General features: G+C 33.9%; 1 protein-coding gene across 1 annotated transcript in view; it reads right to left on the reverse strand.

The window, feature by feature from the left end:
• The window catches only part of LOC124541199 (diacylglycerol kinase 1), a 161,660-nt gene extending 151,020 nt beyond the window's left edge, over positions 1-10,640 (reverse strand). The window contains exon 1 of the mRNA XM_047119068.1: positions 10,301-10,640. The gene's annotated coding sequence lies outside the window, so the exon portion shown is untranslated. The remainder of the gene's footprint in view (positions 1-10,300) is intronic.
• Between the last annotated feature and the right edge of the window lie 10,187 nt (positions 10,641-20,827).

Raw genomic sequence — 20,827 nt, forward strand, 5'->3', positions numbered from 1 at the left:
TATTATTGTAGTTTTCACACGTCTTGGAAAAAATATAAAATTTATACCACAGTCAACGTGTTATTTGAATTTCTTTGTCAACAATATTTTTTTATATAGTGAACTGTTTTTCCGGAACTAAGGAATCCGCTGCGAAATCTCTACGAGTAAAATATTTGTCAAAATAAAAAAAATATATGCAAATTTAAATTTAGAAAAAAATATTTAAACACGGACGCGCTCTATTTATCAAACAGACTGACCTAATCCCGGCATCGGAGATTTCAAACGCTTGACAAACCGCGAAATCTGTGTCTAAATATAATAGCAGAAATTATCCGCTACTCGATTGAGATTCGAAATGCGAATATTCATAACCGACTTGCCCGCGGATTTGACCAATACGTGACGCGAAATTCGAAGTTCGAAATTTGAAATTTGAAAATTAAAGAATATCTTTTTTAAATTAAAACATATGCTTTTTTTAATCGCTATACATATTTACAACTGACCAATACGTGACACGGAATTCAAAGTTCGAAATTTGAAAATTGTAAATATTTTTTTTTTTGTAATTCGCTATTTTTACAACTGACCGTTACCTTGACCAATATGTGACACGGAATTCGAAGTTCGAAATTTGAAAAATGTAAATTTTCATAATGTGTTTAATTTTTGTCCTTCTCTCTTTATGGACGATTGCATCATGAGGAAACTTGCATGTGTCTTATTTCATCAAAATACTGAAACATGTGTATTTCACAGTGTGTAGTGGAATGTAACACAACCTTCTCCACAAAGGGAGAGGAGGCCTTAGCCCAGCATTGGGAAATTTAAAGGCTGTTAATATATGTCCATGTAATGTAATATTATCAACGTTCTTTCCACGTTCGTATTGCGCGGTGACTTTCGAGATTCTCTCATAAAAAAAAATACTTTTTCAGCAGCTATGACGTCACAAGGCGATTTCCCATTCTTATTTGAATATTATCTACTAAAACCTTCCCGAATCGCGCTGAATCATCCAGTAAAAGTTATGCAAATTTACTTATTAACTTTTCCGTTAAGCATTACAAAAAATACTCATTACAAAAATAGGATAGCAAACTCTTTAACTGTCACAAGAAGCCATTAACTGACATTTTCAATAAATTAGTTCCATGGCGTGATGAATGAGCGTCCCTTATTAGAATGCTTGGTGGTAGGGCTTTGTGCTAGCCCGTCTGGGTAGGTACCACCCACTCATCAGTTATTCTACCGCCAAATAACAGTACGCAGTATTGTTGTGTTCCAGTTTGAAGGGTGAGTGAGCCAGTGTAACTACAGGCACACTTGATATAACATCTTAGTTCCCAAGGTTGATGGCACATTGACGATGTAAGGAATTATAATATTTCTTACTGCGTCATTGTCTATTGGTGATCGTCCGCTAAACTATATCATTAATTTAAAAAATGGTGTACTAATATTTGAGAGACCTTCAGAATCTTAATGAGGTGGAGCATCAAAAAGTTTAATTAAGATTTATTTATTATTTTATCGTATATACAGGCGACGTCAGTATGACGTAGAAAACATGACGACGAAAAAAGGGATATTTCGTAAAATGAACGAATGTGTACGACTAGACTTATGTTTTGTGTATCATCATGTCTGATAACGACCTGATGCCTAAACGCCTGGCCACGGGAAATTCGCAAACGCGAATATTAACACGGTGCGAACGGCGAAGCGTCTAGCGAATGAAACAAACGTATAGCAATGTATAGTACGACACAACTTAGATGTAGCATCGGCAAAATTCGTAAAACCGATCACATCCGAATTGAGTACGCTATCCCAAATTGTCAATATTTATTTCTCATGCGAATATGATCTTTACACAAACGTAATAACTTGTAATGTCATATGACCTAATGTGTTCGTCAATTTGAAATCTCGATTTACATGCACTTGCTTTCTCTGACGCGAGAATCTATAGCGACGAATAGCGTCGAATGGCGCGATAGGGAGCTATTTCAATCGGTTGTGTAAATCGGCAGTAATCGTTATTTTCATTCCATTGCGTTTTCCGATGCTACTAATCTAATTTGTGTCGTACTTACACGCTTCGCCGTTCGCACCGCGCGAAATTTCGCGTCGGCAAATTTCCCGTGGCCAGGCGGTAACTCTTCGTTATACATATCTATACAATTCAAAAGAATAAAAACAAATACAAGCTAATACACAAAATTGAACTATTAATTAATTGTATTTATTTATTTCATAAAAGTATATATTACATATATGCTTGTATTTTTATGTGTTAAAAAGGGGTAACTGCTGAGTTTCTAGCCGGTTCTTCTCGGTAGAATCTACTTTAAGATCCGGTGTTTTCCAAAACCGTAAGAGTTTTGACAATCAATAATAAAGTTTTTCGAATTGATTTTGATGCATTTTACAAAAACGTACGATCTACATAATAATAAATTAAAGATGGACCTGGAAGCTATTATTTGCGTACACAATTCTAGTTGTTAATTTACTTCGTACTCTTAAAAATAGTGTCATATAAAACTCAGATACATACATAATACACGTACATTTTCACCAGAAATCAAATCCACATGTTATACAAGTAACTTTTTACAAGCACAAATGCAGCCACCGGTTCGGAATGCAGTTTCCACCTTAAAATCCAACAAGAAAATGTACTCTTTTCCATTTGCATTTCAGCCTGGAATTAACCCCAAACCGTCTAGTCAAAAGGTAAAGCTTTACAGCAGCTACATTTACAAACGTTAGCCGAGTAGAGAATTTTTGTGCAGCGTTAAAGCGCTTAGTCGAAAAGGATTTTTCCACCAATTACGTTTCAGTATAAAATGGTACTCAAAACGTTTCACAAAATCGACCTTGAAATCGTACACTCACTGCTCTTAAGACGTTCATTCAGAAAATAGAACATACTATTAATACAATATATTCAAAATACAATATATTAAAGAATTTCAATAACTAAACAACAAATGGTCTCAACAACAGCTTCTAATTTCCCACTGCTGGACTAAAATCAATTCAAAATAAACTTTATTCAAGTAGGCTTTTACAAGCACTTTTGAATCGTCATTTAACAATTAAGTGAAGCTACCATCGGTTCGGAAAGTTGATTCTACCGAGAATAACCGACAAGAAACTCAGTAGTTACTCTTTTTTAACATTTGAAAAATACAAAGTCATGTTAGTTAATACAATTATTTAAATTAATATATCCTGCTTGGAAGTCAACAGGTATTAACTCCACGCTTTTTATCATCTATAAAATCTTGTATCAAATATTATGCTTTTTCTACCAATGTATTTTTTACAAAAGATTTGAATTTACGAAACGGCAAAGTTAAAAATTTCTGAGACCTCCTCTCCCTTTGAGGAGAAAGTTTGGAACATATTTCACCACGCTGTCGGTACGGGTTGGTGGAATACACATAAATCAGTGGTGCCTAGATTTGAAAACGCAAACATCGGTTAAGATCGTTCTAACCACTGGGCCATCTCGGCTTTTACAAACAAATGCCAAATGGTTTTTAATTGTCTGAAAGTTACTTTGTTTCAAAAAAATTAACAATGTCGAATAGCAATGATCTTGAAAGGAGATGCATTTGAAGGTATGCTGTAAACAAAACAAAAAAAAAGTTCAGAACTAATGCTTTGTCCTCATGGCCATCTTGACCACAACGAGTTCAAGCGTCAAGCATTTCTAACTCAAGACCTCGACGATGGACTGGACTAAAGAGTTTCATATATATGCTTTGCTTTGATTGATCTTGAAAAGAGTTCCATTTGAAGGGATACTGTAAACAAAACAAAAAAAATCAGTACAAACCATGTCCTCTTGGCTAATCTTGATCACAACGAGCTCAAGCTTTAAACATTTCTCATTTAGGACCTCGAGGATGGTCTGGACTAAAGAGGGTGTGATATATACGCTTTGGTTTGGTCTGTGAAAGCCTGTCTGCCTCTATTCTACCATTCTACAACATTTAATACTAGCTATTACGGCTTTACTCGCGTAGAATATGAATATATTTACTAATTGATTTAAAATATTACATTGATGATTATACAAAGACGTATTACCCCTTTGTTTCCAAAACAGTATGCCCTTCCTCAGGATTTAAACTATTTGTGTACAAAATTTAATTTAAATCAGTACAATAGTTTTGGCGTGAAAGCGAAACAGCGAGAGTTTCTTTCGCATTTATAATATTAGTATGGATTTTTGACTTACGTTTTAGAAGATGAGTGAGCCACTATAACTTCAGGCACAAGATACATACAATTAAGTGGCTCATTGGCCCTTCTAACAACCCAAATAAAAAAAGGCCCGAGAACCTCCATTTTGAAGTCAATTAAATAAGAAAGAGGTTTTATTCAAGTGTTTGCCTTCGATCGCGGACCGCTATGTCAATATCGTTCGTGTAATGGCCCTAATTCTTCAATATTTAATAAGGGTTGAGACTTCGATTTTTAAATTTATTTGTGCATCAATATCTTCAGGGTTATCAGACTTGTCTATGTATGTAATAAAATTGGAACGTCTGTTTGTAATAATGCATATGTATGTATACACGGTACATATACCAAATCTGTTTTTTCCGTCGAATCTCTTGACCGATTTTGTCGGTACTTTCAATGGCAGATAACTGATATAATATGGAGTAACTTAGGCGACAATAATATTGTTTTTGTTAAATTCTAACGCGTACAAGGTCGCGGGTTAAATAAAAAAGCAACTCAACTAATCCCAACGTCTGCTATGAGCCACGCTGAAAATTTCCGAAAACTCTTGCTTGCATGGATATATGATTGGAAAAGTTTCCTTAGTTTAGCTTGGTTTATGAAATTCTATGCCCCAATATTCAGCTTTCTACGCTCTAGTAGTTTTGGCTGTGCGTTTAGTCAGTCAGGAGAAACTATTTAGTTGCAAATTATTAAACTAAGCTTTTTTTAATTCTAAATTAGGATTTTATTAAGACCATCTTAAGGAGTTATTTAAGTTCATTTGGTGGTAAGGGTCTTTGTAAGCCCTCTGGGTTACCAACAACTCATCAGATATGCTATCGCCAAACAGTAGTATTCATTGCTGGTCCGCCTACCTATTAACATATAATATTTACGTCAAAACAATCAATAGTAGGCGTGCAAATACATTCTGTAAAGTTCGAAAAGGGTTTGTGGTACACAGATATTAAATAGAGTTCGATTTGAATGTGATTTATTGTTTTGTGGTAACCGGTGTCGCAAAGTCCTCAAATCGCTGTTAAAGTCTGCTAAGGAAATGCAACTCTTCACCTAACAATTGATCACGTATGATTACAGTACAAATACAAACAGAGCAAAAAGCAAAGATTAAAAAATAGGTAAAGGATAAGACGTTAAAAGAGTAACTACTGAGTTTCTTGCCGGTTCTTCTCGGTAGAATCTACTTTCCGAACCGGTGGTAGCTTCACTTAATTGTTAAATGACGATTCAGAAGTGCTTGTAAAAGCCTACTTTAAAAAGTTTGTTTTGATTTTGATTTGATTTGATACTCATAATTTTATTAATTTGGTGTTACTTAATTCTTTTATGTTTTTTGTTTGTGGTGGGCAATAAAGTATAATTCATTCAATTTATTCATTCATTCATGCATTCATTCATCGTCCTAGATAGTCTGATATTCCGACAAATAACCAAAGTCGGATTGGACGGTCTGGAGGCTCTGGGGCCACAAAGCAGTCGAGGTTCTAGACCAACAGAAGCAGAAGAACCTTATAATTATATTATGAATTAATTCGTTTTTTTATTATTTTAATCAGTAAGCTATGTTTCATAGACTTATATCGGTAACTTAAAATATTTAGTAGTAACATTATTGCTAACTCGCTAAAAACTGATGTGGTCCCCACTCATGTGGAGGGCCCAGGTGAGTTGCCCTGGTTGCCCTTCCCGAAATACGGCCCTGCAAATATAAATTCAATGTGTTCCGGATTGAAAGGTGACTGATACAGATATCAATTAAGCAAGCATTGTTGCGAAAATTAATTAATATTTATTTTACAATATTGTATTTAAGTAATGAAAAAACAATAACGTCAGCTTATAATGAAATTGGTATTGTTAAATGGATGGAAAAACAAAATTAATTTTCCTGTTACAAATATAGTTTTAACATTAACCGCCTGTAAATTTCGCACTGCTGGGCTAAGCCTCTTCTTCATCGGGGAGAAGGTTATGGAGCATATTCAACCCCGCTGTTCCAATTCGAGTTGTTGGACACACATATTTCAGAATTTCCTTGAAATTAGTCACGTTCAGGTTTAATATGTTCTAACCACTAGACTCGGCTCTCAAATATGGTATTTTTGCCTATTCCAAATTTGATTCCATTGTGTTGACAAACTCAGCTGAATGAACGTACTGCGCCAGTAACAGCTACACGGAACATCATAGTTATCAAGGTTGGTGGCCCAAGGAATAGTTAATATTCCTTTCAGTGCTATTGTTTATTGGTTTGTTTTCACGTACATTTGGCCGCTCACCTACTTCTTGTATAAAAAAAAAAAACAGAAAAACCGCTTTACGGATTCAGAAAGAAACATTGAGGATTTGAAGTTTTTAGAAGTTAGGGGAATTTACATTTTGGTACCCAAGATGAGGATAGGGACGGTTTATTTTTACAACGTCTTTAGGTAATGACTATTTACCAGGTAGCCTTTTCGCTAGTTCATCTACCTAATCAAATCAAATTCCTTTATCTAATATAGCCTATTTATTGATTGTCAAATTCTACACTACCACAGGCTCGGTAAAGAATATACCCTAACCTGAGAAGAAAAAAAACGCTACTTACTTTGTCAATCTGATAATTTATAAATATTCAATTCAATTGTTGGTTTAATGGCTTTTAGTTTTGCCGACAGGGCACAGATTATTTCGCCAATGTCACGTAGGATGGAGAAGACACGAAAGAGATTTATTGGTTAGGTTAAGGAAACAAACTCAATTAAATTTTGGAGACTAGCATATTAGTAGTAATTTCCTTGTCATGTAAATATTCAATTTCAATCTTATTATATCTTTGAAAGCTGTAACAGTGCGTCAAAATTTCCGGAAAAGTCTCTTGTCAAATTGTCGTTAGAATTACGTTCAATAGGATATTAGTAAATATTCCCATTCTGCCTCCAATTAACTGTTCGACTCATTTTAGGAGTGCGTACGAGAATACACACACCAATGAAATTCTTAGCGCGGAACCCGTCTAAACTCCCAGCATTCCACATAAAACGGCTTATGTATCATAATAAATCAACGAAATATTGTTAATATGAAATTATTCGAAACAAAAGAGGTCGTAGTTAGATAATTTATTTATCTTAATATCCCTAGATAAAGTAACGTGCCCTGATCGACCTATTAAAGTTAGGGTTATGAAATTCGGTGATCAGGATCATTTTATTGAATAGACACCCACGAAGGAAGGAATTTTGCAAAAGTTGGTCTTTTGTTTTTAAGTTGGGAACAACAAATTTTATTTTTGGGATACTGATTAAATGTGTTCATATATTCAAGCGTTCCTGGAAATGATGTCTCAAATTAACATAAAATTTTGTGTTGATCTATAAATATATTCAACTTACACGCGAGCATATATTTTCGAGTTCCTCACGGAACCCTAATTTATACGATCAAGTTATAATTAACATATAGACATGAGGTATATTATAAATCATATAATAAGGTCAAGATTCATCACAATGTATTTCATAGTTAGTGCGTAAGGCGAAAATTGTCGGTACATCATTCATCATCATCATTTCACATCTTTCACGCTTAGCCACACAATTGCGCTTAGCTAGAAAATACTTTGGACAATATTGGACAACATCACATACATTACTCTGATCCCAATTGAAGTAGCTAAAGCACTTGTGTTATGGAAATCAGAAGTAACGACAGTACCACAAACACCCAGACCCAAGACAACGGAGAAAACTAATGATTTTTTTCTATGTCAACTCGGCTGGGAATCTAACATGGGACCAACAGCGCGGCGTACCTATGAAAACCGGTGTACGCACCACTCGACCAAGACCAATTAATTTTATTATTTCATAAATGAGAATACAGACAATAATTTTATTATTACATTTAGATGTATCCACAGCTTATAAATTCGATCACCAGTTTCGCAGTGAACAATATGTTTCAATGCACATGATTTGGAAACGGTGGAGCATCTCGGTGGTAGAACTCTATGCAAGCCTGGATACGGACTCAGCATGTATTCTCCCAAACAGCAATCCTTAGTATTGTTGTGTTCCGGTTGAGAAGGTGAGTGAGCCAGTTTAACTACAGACACATAGGACATAACATCTTAGTTGCCAAGATTGGTAGTATATACGCAATGTAAGAATTGGCCAAAATATCTTACAGTGTTAACATATGGGCAGTAACGTTGAATTTTATACATATAGTTTGAAAGACATTTTTGCATCACAAATGACTAAGGTAAGATATTTATCTGAATATCAATAATGAATTGGAGAAAATCGTTTCGTAAATAACCGATAGTTTTTTTTATTTCTAATTTGTAATATATATATTGTTATCAAGAGTGTACTTTAGAAGACAGACATATGTCTGTCTTCTAAAGTACACTCTTGATAATCTACCAAAGCATATGCTTTGGTAGATTTATACTGCATACCTCTTTAGATCTACATTTTCCTAATATTTTGATATAACCAAGGTTTAGCCTTAGCCCTGTAAGCGTGGATACAAATACATTTTTTGGGTATAAATCAGTCAGTTTGTACCAAAATATTTAAACTATTATGTACTAACCTGAACCTGGTTAAAACGCTGGATTCTTAAGATATGATTGTTGTTTCTAACCACAGCAAGCACCACTGAATATTCATGTTCTTAATTTGAGTTTGTAATTCATCACGACCTTGCCAGTGAAAGAAAGCATCGTAAGGAAACCTTTATGTATCTAATCTCTAAGAAATTCTGCCACATGTGTATTCAATTAACCCACATTGGAACAGCGTGGTGGAATATGTTCCAAACCTTCTCAAAGGGAGAGGCGGACTTAGATCAACAGTTGCAAATTTACAGGCTGTTGTTGTTATCGTACGAACCTAAATAATTCTCAAAACGTATGTCAAAACATTTGGATCTATTAGTGGAAAGTAAAGTAAGTAAGTAAGTAAAGGTATAACCCCTCGCCTTATTGCCTCCACTGGAGACAATAAGGCAGAGATAGGAGAGCTGAACCATTTAGCCTCAGAAGGTCGGCATTGCGATTCAACGGGGAAATACTGCTAGCATTCCAAACTGTCATAATTTATACAGTTACTATTTTTAATCGTGTAAATTCAGCTTTTAATATACCATTATTATATACAAAACGTCTTATATATCACTTTCTATTAGTGTATCTCCCGCGTGTGAAAATGTTGCCTGTCCTTCTTTGGAGTCCAGACTTGCTTTGAGCCTCGTAGCTGTAAGGTCTGCTGTATGTCTCCGTATAACTCTTTTGCTGTTAGCGACTATTACAAGTGTTATAATTGATTGCAATTTTATATACACTTTTTTTCATTATCATCTTCCCAGTACCTTTAACATGATTTATTAATCTGTTTTTCTTTAAGTAATATTTCTGGATTAAATCATCACTGTCATAAATAAGTAGTTATTGTTGATATAAAAACACATATTGAGTAGTTATGTAAATAGATCAAAATTTAAACCAATTAATTCTGACGCTACAGCTAAGGAAAAAGATAATATTTATTACATTATGGACGATCAAGACTATTCCTTAGTCATAAAACTATACATATTTAAAAAAAGAATTTAATTTGATGCAATTACTTGCTTTTCTACGACACACTATGAAAATATAGGGATGTTTGATCCGTGGAAAATTCCTGGGAAAATACCTTTCTTACTGAACCTAGGAAAGAAACTATAATACAGAGTATGCAAACAAGTACTTTCTGCGTACAGAGTACACAAGAAAACTGTTTTTGTCTCCCGAAATAATTTATATATATTTTTTAAATATCTCGTACATATGGCCTCGTTACAGTTTAATTATACAGTACGCGAATAAAATAAAACGGACAATCGCTTACGTTTTCTGTAAAACGGAGCATGTGTTTACTTTGCCTTATCGTAACCTTCAACGAGTAAAATAATAGCTCACAAAGCGATATCAGATTGCCATTAATACCGTAAACATTGATCTGTCATCGTAAGTAATATAATAATATAGGAAAAAATAACGGTCACTCACCGAATATTCGAAATTCAAAATCTTAATCTACACACACAACACATCGCACTATATTTAATTTTTAAAACACAACAGCGATTAATAAATTTTAAAATTGGAACACAAATGTACACACCACCGATCTTTTACAAATCAAGTGTTTGAAAATTGAATATTTTCGCGAATCCAGAGACGTAATGTTTTTTCCTTGTATTAGTTAGGCCTCAGGGGTGCCTTCAAAAATTTATCAGTCCTTAAATCTTCCTTGACAAGCATCACGACCTCCTTTCAACGAAAAAACACAAGTAGGGATTTACGGAAAAATTACAGAACGGAGCAAAAATGCAACGTCTACTCCCGACGACGGTCCGAACAGTACTGAAGCTGAACTGAGCTCTATCGTACAGCTTTCAGCAAATCTATAAGAGAAAGTACACAATATCGACGTCCTTTTCCAACCACCGGGTTTCCATCGTGTGTCTCTTTCAGTTCATTATCCTGGCCACTTACAAACCAAAAAACCTCCGACAAAAATATCGAATTACGCTCTCATTACGCGTAAAATGGAACGGTGTATTTTTTAATTTAACGGATCAAGAACGCGCTTTTTTGACACTAAATTTGGCGGGCAATGTCATTCTGCCAATCGGAATTTAATTTATGATTTCAGATTGTCATCATAATTGAACTTGATAGTATTTTCGCAATCTTTTTGCACTTGAACTATATTTAAATATTCTATTTTTAAAAACAATATTTAAAATACAATATGACCCATTCGACTTAAATATTAAAGTCTATTTTTTTTTTTTTATAAATAAATTTAAATTTTAGGGAACCTTTTTTTATATGTAACCATTCAGAGAAATGTTTTTGACGCAAAAAGGTTATACATCTGTCAGTTGAACTGATGATGAGTTACTGGCTGGTTATTTTTGTTTTTTTTTTCTCTGGTTTGTTAATAATAAGGAATTCATTATAACATCTAAGCCATATGGCCGTGTTTTATGACGCTTCAAGACGGACGTAGGTCCATAAGTCATTAAGACTTTACGATGAGCATTGTGTAGGGATTTTTATTGCAAAGCGGTGGCTGGCTAAATAAAATATTTTATTTTCTCTCCCCCTCCTCGATATAAAATATTATGCCGGGTACACACTGACTACATTACATGCTGCGAACACACTTATGGGAATTAATTCTGATTTAATCCCGTAAGTGTTTTGATTTTAAGCGCCCATTTATTATTAAATTGAATCTTAGTAGGTCAGTTTTGTGTAAAATTAATGGTCAAAATAAGGTTATCTAATGCAATATTACTACTCTAATTTTATGTGAACTAGTATTTAGTAGTAAGAAATATCTTGGTAATTTTTTTTTTTGTAAAATGGCTGATTGGTATTTATGTCAACTTAAGCTGATGATCACCACCGACGCCAAAGCCGTTACTTGGTGGTAAGTTGATAATTATCACCATTTGAAGCACTGAGAAATACTTCTGCCATTCCTTGCATTGCCAATACACCAACAGAACTAGGAATTTATTTTATCTCTGATTGACTACACTGGCTTACTCACCCTGCATACCGGAACTTATAACTAACTCTATGATAAAATTAAAGTACTAAGTGATTAAGTGTAATAGTGTTGTGTTATAAATTAAGATATATTAATCATAAACTCTTTGACGACCTCCGTGGTCGAATAATATAGTATGTATACCGGTTTTCATGGGTACGCCACTCCGAGGTCCCGGGTTCGATTGGGCCTGTTGATTTCCAGGCAGGATATATTAATTTAAATAATTGTATTAACTAATATGACTGCATTTTTTGATGATTGAAAAGAGTAACTACTGACTTTCTTGCCGGTTCTTCTCGGTAGAATCTACTTTCCGAACCGGTGGTAGCTTCACTTAGTTGTTAATTGACGATTCAAAAGTGCTTGTAAAAGCCCACTTGAATAAAGTTTATTTTGATTTTTGATGATTTCCGGGACGATGTAGAAAGAGTTAATTAGTTTTCTATATTGTCTTGGGTCTGGGTGTTTGTGGTACCGTCGCTACTTCTTATATTCCATAACACAAGTGCTTTAACTTACATTGGGATCAGAGTAATATATGTGATGTTGTCCAATATTTATTTATTCTTAGTAGTGTATAATATAGCTGAGTTATTAGCAAATTGCGTGAAATACATATACCTAAGGGTTGTTTAACTTTTTTCCTTCCATTGGAATAGGATTTGGGAACTCAGCTGAACAGCACCGATTGCATTTTGATTCGATGGCGATTCAGTCATAGATTTCGGGCTCAGCTCGTTGTAATTACGCGCGAAGCGATTTATGCTTTTTTCCATCGTACAATGTTAGAACAAATTTAAAATTAAGAATTCCTTCTAACGTTTGATAATTAAGCGAAAAAGCGCTTTAACAAATGTTTCCTTGATCGCTTGATATTCATAACGCTGATTATACTATTTAATCCAAACGAATAACTATCATAAATACGTGTAAGTTTGTTTGTTTGTTGCTGGTCTCAACAGGGCCGTATTTAGGGGAGGGCAACCGGGGCAACTGCCCTGGGGCCTCCACATTAGTGGGGGCCACAGTTTTCAGCGAGTTAACAAATACCGAGATATAGTCAAATTATAATAATGTTATTATTTAATATTTTAAAAGTTATGGATACAAGTAAATAAATCATAGCTTACTGATTGAAATAAAAAAAGTAATTAATTCATAATAATATAATTATTAGGTTGTTCACCCTTTGTCTAGGGCCCCCACTGCTTTGTGGCCCGGGGGCCTCCAGACCTTTAAACCCGGCTCTGGGTCTCAACTAAGTTTAAGTTATGAAGTTTACCGCATAAGGTGTCTGGGGTAGAAAAGGATACCGTACTGATAACTGACCCCCACTGCCACCCAACGATGTAGGTGAAATGTAACAACTACTAATAAAATAGATACCTAAGTTAAATCAACATAATTGTAATTTTAGCATTGCAAAATTATCTAAACATATAATAAAATTTTTTGTTCAATACATATGTTATACACGGTACAAATACCAAAATAAGATTTTGTACAATTTTTGTCTGTCTATCTGTTTGTTCCTGCTAAACACTGGACACTATTTTGATGGGACTTTCACTGGCAGATAACTTATATAATAAGGAGTAACTTAGGCTATAATAATATTTTTTTGTTAAATACAAACGCGTACAAGGTCGATGGCAAACCTAGTCTTTACATAGTATAAAACAAAGTCGCGTTTTCTGTCCCTGTTTCCCTTTGTACGCTTAAATCTTTAAAACTACGCAACGGATTTTGAAGCGATTTTTTTTAAATAGATAGAGTATTTTGAGAGGAAGTTTCTTGCATATAATACATAGACAACATAGCTAAGCAACTAACGTGATTTCGTAATTTTTTTAATTTTGAACGCTGGCTGAACCCTACTAGATAGATCAAAATAATGTACTACAGAATTGTACTCCTCAAAAATGTCTACAAAAAAGTCTAGTAAGTATCTAAAAAGTCGCTAGTATATATATAAAAGTAATTACTTCTGCCTGTTTGACTGTTTTTTGTTGCTCTCACGATCAAACCACTGAACCTAATTCGATGATAATCGGTATCAAGGAAGCTTAAACTCCAGACAACAACATATTATTATTCCTAACAACCTTCAACCCGAGCGTTTTAGTGTTAAAGCACAACAACAACAGCCTGTAAATTTCCCACTGCTGGGCTAAGGCCTCCTCTCCCTTTGAGGAGAAGGTTTGGAACATATTCCACCACGCTGTTCCAATGCGGTTTGGTGGAATGCACATGTGGCAGAAGTTAACCTCACGATGTTTTCCTTCACCGCCGAGCACGAGATGAATTATAAACACAAATTAAGCACATATATATAGAGATGCTTGACTGGGTTTGAACCCATAGTCATCGTTTAAGATGCACGCGTTCTAACCACAGGGCCATCTCTGCTATAATTAATAATGTTAATAAAATAAACCAACTAAATCTCTATAAGAATCAAAATATACAAAAGTCGATAATACTATCTTTAAAGTTAAAACACAAACTCTCCGAAACGAAATCCCTTAAGCTCTTTTATTTAATTAAAAATGTAATCTCTCTTTGATAACACAATCAATCAAACAAAATAAACTCTATTTAAATAACCAAGTCTTATATATTTTGAAAGTTTTTCAGAAGGGTCTTTTTGGATTAATTAATAAAGTCATCGGCTTAAAATGTGCCTTATGTCCAATAATATCGAGAAAAACAAACAAGATATATCCTTTTATTGGAAACTAATTATTGCCCGCGTATATTATTGGGTGGGGGGGGGCATTTTCTACAAAATTTCAATAAATCATTTGGACCGATACGACATGGGAACCTTCAAGAGCGTAATCCTTCCTTAAAGGCCGCCAATGTACCTGCAAGCCCCGGTGTTGCAGATGTCCATGGGCGGTGGAAGTCACTTTCCATCAGGTGAGCCTCCTGCTCGTTTGCCACCTATCTCATAAAAAAATGTTGGACTGATGGAAACAGTTCATAGACATCTTTAAAACTGTACAGACAGACAGACATACAGAGTAAACTCCCTGTTTGTGTTGCATGGGTATAGATATGTCGATTTATACATTCAAATTACGCAACGGGTTTTGATACGGTTTTTTTAAGTGACTACTAGCTGAAATTATTTCTGTTCGCTGACAATTTGACGTTCTTTTTACGGTATCCTTAGGTGAGCTCAGATGGCCCAGTGGTTAGAACGCGTGCATCTTAACCGATGATTGCGGGTTCAAACACAGGTAAGCACCACTATATGTATATGTGCTTAATTTATGTTTATAATTCATCTCGTGCTCGGCGGTGAAGGAAAATATCGTAAGGAAACCTGCATGTGTCTAATTTCATCGAAATTCTGCCACATGTGCATTCCACCAAGCCGCATTGGAACAGCGTGGTATATGTTCCAAACCCTCTCCTTAATGGAAGAGGAGGCCTTATCTCATCAGTGGGAAATGTACAAGCTGTTACTTTACTACTTTATATAGTATACTTATTCTACAACCAACATTAGCTTCAGACATTGGAACTCGAAATTCTATATAGACACTAATTTCCATATTCACAAAAGCGGTTATTATAAAAAGGTTTTTTACGTAATTAATTCCATCGCTTATTTGTTTATTCGTAGTAAATTAAACTGTCAACATTATATGTTATCTGTAACTGTGAGTGTTATCTTATCTGTGTCATAATAAATAAATAAATGATGTGCATACATCTTTATGTTCAAGGTCCGGATATTATTATAATATATATAAAATATTAATATGTCTGTTTGTTTATTGATAATAAATAAAATTTTAACAAAAAGAAAAACCGACTTCAAACAAAACAGTATTTTAAAACAAATTAAAATGCACTAAAAAGTAATAAAAATAATTGCATATTTAACATATTTTTGAGAGTCCTCCTAGATAAAATTAAATGAAAAATATAAGACTACTTAAAAGTCGATTTACGATTATATAACGTAGTTATAGTTATTGTTATATTTGGAGCCGGTGTCAGCCACAGGCACACGCTTCAACAATCAAAAGAAAGAAGCAATACGAGCCTCTTGATTGACCCAGTATAATATCGTATAAAAGGTAATTTGTAAGAAACATTTCTTAAAGTATTCTCGTATTGTTTTTTGATAGGTATAGTATAGGGTTGGCTGACACCGACTCCAAACATAGCAATAATTATAACTACATTATATAATCGTAAATCGACTTTTAAGTAGTCTAATATTTTTCATTTAATTTTATCTAGGAGGACTCTCAAAAATATGTTAAATATGCAATTATTTTTATTACTTTTTAGTGCATTTTAATTTGTTTTAAAATACTGTTTTGTTTGAAGTCGGTTTTTCTTTTTGTTAAAATTTTATTTATTTTTTGATTTTAAGTGAAGCTGATGTAGACTAACATTTTTTTCTTAATATGGATAGATTAAGCGTGCTGTTTATATGAATCAGAAACTACTTCAGGGACAATTTCAAAAGAAACTTTCGAATAAAGCAAAAATAGACTTTCGAAAATGCGGCTTTAATACGTCATGCGACATAAACTACAAGGTACCACCCTCGAAAGAGCTCAAATGTAATCGACCTCAGTAAAAAAACTTTGCAAAAGAGCTATTCGTATGCTATGTCGTACATCATATGACATCACATCACATACACAAAATTTGATTAAAGACAGAAAGAAATTCTGCCCCAAATCGCACCCTAACTGTAAGCCGTTTAGGAGTTCCGTCAATACATAGTATAAAACAAAGTCGCTTTCTCTGTCCCTATATCTTTAAAACTACGCAACGGATTTTGATGCGGTTTTTTTTAATAGATAGTGTAATTCAAGGGGAAGGTTTGTGTATATAATAAATAAACAATATAGTAAAGAAACACTGACAATTTTGGAAGTTTGCAATGTGATGTCGTAAGTAAACAAATTCTTTAGTATATTTAGTATCAGTATTGCACCCGTGAGAAGTCGGGGCGGGTCGCTAGTTGATTATAATATTCGACTATGACAATTACATGAACATAACCACGTTCCGGAAGGTGATTCAAATATCCAAATAATCCATAAATAAAAGATTCGAGCGAGTATTGCCAACGTGCTCCTCAGAATTGTTTCGTTCCCTCCCGTTCCCTTAATTTGTCATGGATCCTGTGCTCAGAACCTTACCAAACTTTCACCAAACTACCCTTAAAGTATGTCCTTTATAATTTTAAAAGAATCATCAAAATTGTGCCCACCAATTTTGAGTTATTCACCTATTTGTCGCGCATATACATAATGCAAATTTAAGACTTATGTCGTTTTCATACGGATACCATCATCGGAAAAAAATAAAAAAAAATGGGACCCCACGGGAAGCTCTACCTTTCAAACAAAACAAAAATTATCAAAATCGGTCCACCCAGTAAAAAGTTATGAGGTAACAAACAAAAAAAAAAAAAAAAAAAAAAAATACAGACGAATTGATAACCTCCTCCTTTTTGAAGTCGGTTGAAAAGTTTGAGATTTTGAAGCAGACTTCATTTTTACTTATTACCTTTTAGAACAGGATATTATATTAATGAATAATATATATCCTTCCTGGGCACGGTATTTGTTTCCTATAGTATGATTCCACAGTAATATTTAACTTAGCCTTTTATAAAAAAAAAAAAAAAAAAAAAAAAAAAAACAAAAATTTAAGGCTTTAACATTCGAAGCAGCTAGTAAACTGAAACTACTAGACCGATTTTAATTAAACTTACAATGTTACCTAAGGTGAAGGCCACCTAACTTAGTACTAGACTTTTACTTTTAGAAATTCGTGGACAAACACACATACAAACATACACTTGTGAAATTAAGCACACTTGCTTGGAAGCCTAAATGGATCGTCATACACAAATATAATTAAAATCTAATAATGTTACATACACACATGTCGCACTGATAACCTTTTTTTAAAGTCTTGGTGGTAGGGCTTTGTGCAAGCCCGTCTGGGTAGGTACCACCCACTCATCAGATATTCTACCGCCAAATAACAGTACTCAGTATCGTTGTGTTCCGGTTTGAAGGGTGAGACATAACATCTTAGTTCCCAAAGTTAGTGGCACATTGACGATGTAAGGTAATATATCTTACAGCGTCATTGTCTATGGGTGATGGTGACCACTTCCCATCAGGTGGCCCTTATGCTCGTCCGCCAACCTATACAATAAAAAAAAATCGATTAAAAATTTCAAAGCTCATGTCAAAAATACATTGACGAATAAGGCGTACTACTTAATGCAAGGTGATATAAAAGATAAAAAAGTGCTCTTAGTATCTATTGATTTCTAGGTAGGATATAAAAAAAAATCTTTACTGATATACTCTGTTATTTGAGAAGTAAAAATGAATACTGAGTTTCTTGCCGGTTCTTCTCGGTTTATACTGGTCGGTTCACTTAATATATTTTGTTAAATGACGATTCAAAAGTGCTTGTAAAAGCCTACTTTAATTAAGTATATTTTGATTTATGCTTGTAATAATATCTACTAATTTGCTTAGTATGCCTGAATATAACAACACTATGATTATCAATTTTAACAAATAAGTAGGTACTGTTTGCTAAAATAATTAGTCAAAATATAACCCGCTATTTAGTAATAATTAATTTAGTAAAAATATTTATGTTAGTAAAAAGTACTTAAATTGTCTATGTCCAAATCTTATTGTCTTTGCTCAGTTTTGAGTGTGTATAATACTTAACTCTGTAGTAATAATGAGTATATAGAGTAAATAGAAACAAAACTGTTATACAAATAGAATATCGGCTGAATAATTCCAGAGTTATTGTTTGGACATAATTATGTACTTAAAAACAAATACCCCTTCAGTGCGTCATATATGAATATTTAGTGTAAACAAAATTGAAATTTATTATCATCTCAAAAATATATTTTTTGAAACAAAGGCAACAAAACAACCTTAAAAAAACAATAAACGCGCATTCATCCTTAGATAAAGTACATAATTTGTTTTGCAAATTGTAATTCTAATACAATTAAAGATGGCAGCTACAATATTCTTGATATTTAACTTGATAAAACTAAGTCCAGAGTCTTCGTAATAAAAAGTTAAAAATAACTACAGCGAATGATTAAAATAAACCGCGTAAAACCTCAAGAAGATTGCAAGCAACATTGCAATTTACAGATAGCAAAAAAAAAAGTTAATTTCGAAATTGGAAACGTGAATTAAATTTAAAAATAGAACGTGTTTTCTGTTGTATAAACATATGACATAGAAACTTCTTTTGTCTTTTTAAGTGACTAATTTGTTTGTCTGTGTTTCGTCATATGCGTTGAAGGAAAGAAATATAAGGAAACTTACATTATATTAAAGGACACTGTATGATGTGTTGTTTATATTAATATACGAGAAAAGTTATAAAGCACTCAATAGACAGACAGGCAAACAGCATATTTGCATTTATAATATTAGTATGGATAACTGCAAAGGATAAATCAAAGTCGCTTCCCGCTGTCTACATATCCCTATGGACGGTTAAATTTTTAAAACTTTTTTTGTCGCTGGAATATGCATTACGCCTTTCCCCCACATGAAGAGAAGGGGTTTGTGTGACATACCGTTTCCCAGCATTGCGCCGTAGTACACCGGAATACCCACAAAAAACCCGATATCCTTTTCGCCTTTTCAGTAATCGCCAAAGAAACTCTTTCTTGCTACTGTGACGCCTCAATGGCGTAGCATAGGTCACTACCACCCGGTGCGGATTCCAAATTTGCCGCCCTCTTATTTTTGTTACCCATTGTAAAATATTTGGGCATGGTAAAAAGAGTTTTATTAGTTTTATTGAATGATTTATTGAATTGAAAAGAGATATTAACATAGAGTAGAAAGTAGAATATCACTTAGAAAAAAAGCAGAGAAAATGTAATAGAATAATTGAGTAATCGCCTAATTCACGAACAGTCTTTAAGAAGATTAAAATAATCCTAAATAATAGTCATTGAGAAACCTTGCGCTTGTATCACCCAGGCATAGAACCTGCATAGGTACCTGGGTATATAAAAAAGTGATGAAAAAGACACTGGAAGAAAATAACTTTTTTTTATTTTAATTTTTTTTTCTAACTGCCACTCACTTTCTCGGGTTGAAATGACGCGAGAATCTATAGCCACGAATAGCGTCGAATGGCGCGATAGGAAGCTATTTCTATTGGTTGTATAAATCGTCAGTAATAGGGCTTATTTAATTTGCTGATACTACATGTAATTTGTGTCGTAGTATACTACACTATTGTACACCGTAAAAAGATCTAGAAATAAGTCCTCGATTGTATAAATCTATTTCTTACTGATAACCCTTTTTATCATTTACTGTTTACAAGAAATAATGGCTTATTTGCGAAGCTATTTTAAGCCATACATCGATCCCTATCCAATTAAGTACCATAACGACAATGTGCATTTAATATAGATCAACAAAGTCCTGAACTGACTATAAAAACTGTGAATGTTGTATATGTCACCGTAAGATTACAATCTGACGAGTCACGAGAAAGAGTGTAATCTGTCGAAATATTGGGAACTGTGAAATATGATTTCAATTTAACGTATTATTTTTCGCTATACTGTAATCTGTTGAAGTTAAGCTGCCAGTTTACAATTTGTCCCGCGTCAAATTGTCAACTGTCGAAAGGTCTTCCTGATTGGCCGATCTTATTGTAAGAGCGACCAATCATATATATTTTGTAATCTTACCGTGACATATATAAAACATTCCGAGAGTGTCGTTAGTTAGTTCGTTAGTAATGTTACTTGTGGCCTTATTCTTGTATTGGCCGTCCAACATGATTGGGCTTGATAAGGACTGGCTTGTTGGTAGGACTTTCTGCTAGCTCGAGGCTAAAAATCCCTTACACTGTTAATCCACCATCTTCCTCACCTTGGGTGAACTCATCAGCATAAA

This window comes from Vanessa cardui, chromosome 27, assembly GCF_905220365.1.
Source record: "Vanessa cardui chromosome 27, ilVanCard2.1, whole genome shotgun sequence".
Classification (NCBI taxonomy): Eukaryota; Metazoa; Arthropoda; class Insecta; order Lepidoptera; family Nymphalidae; genus Vanessa; species Vanessa cardui.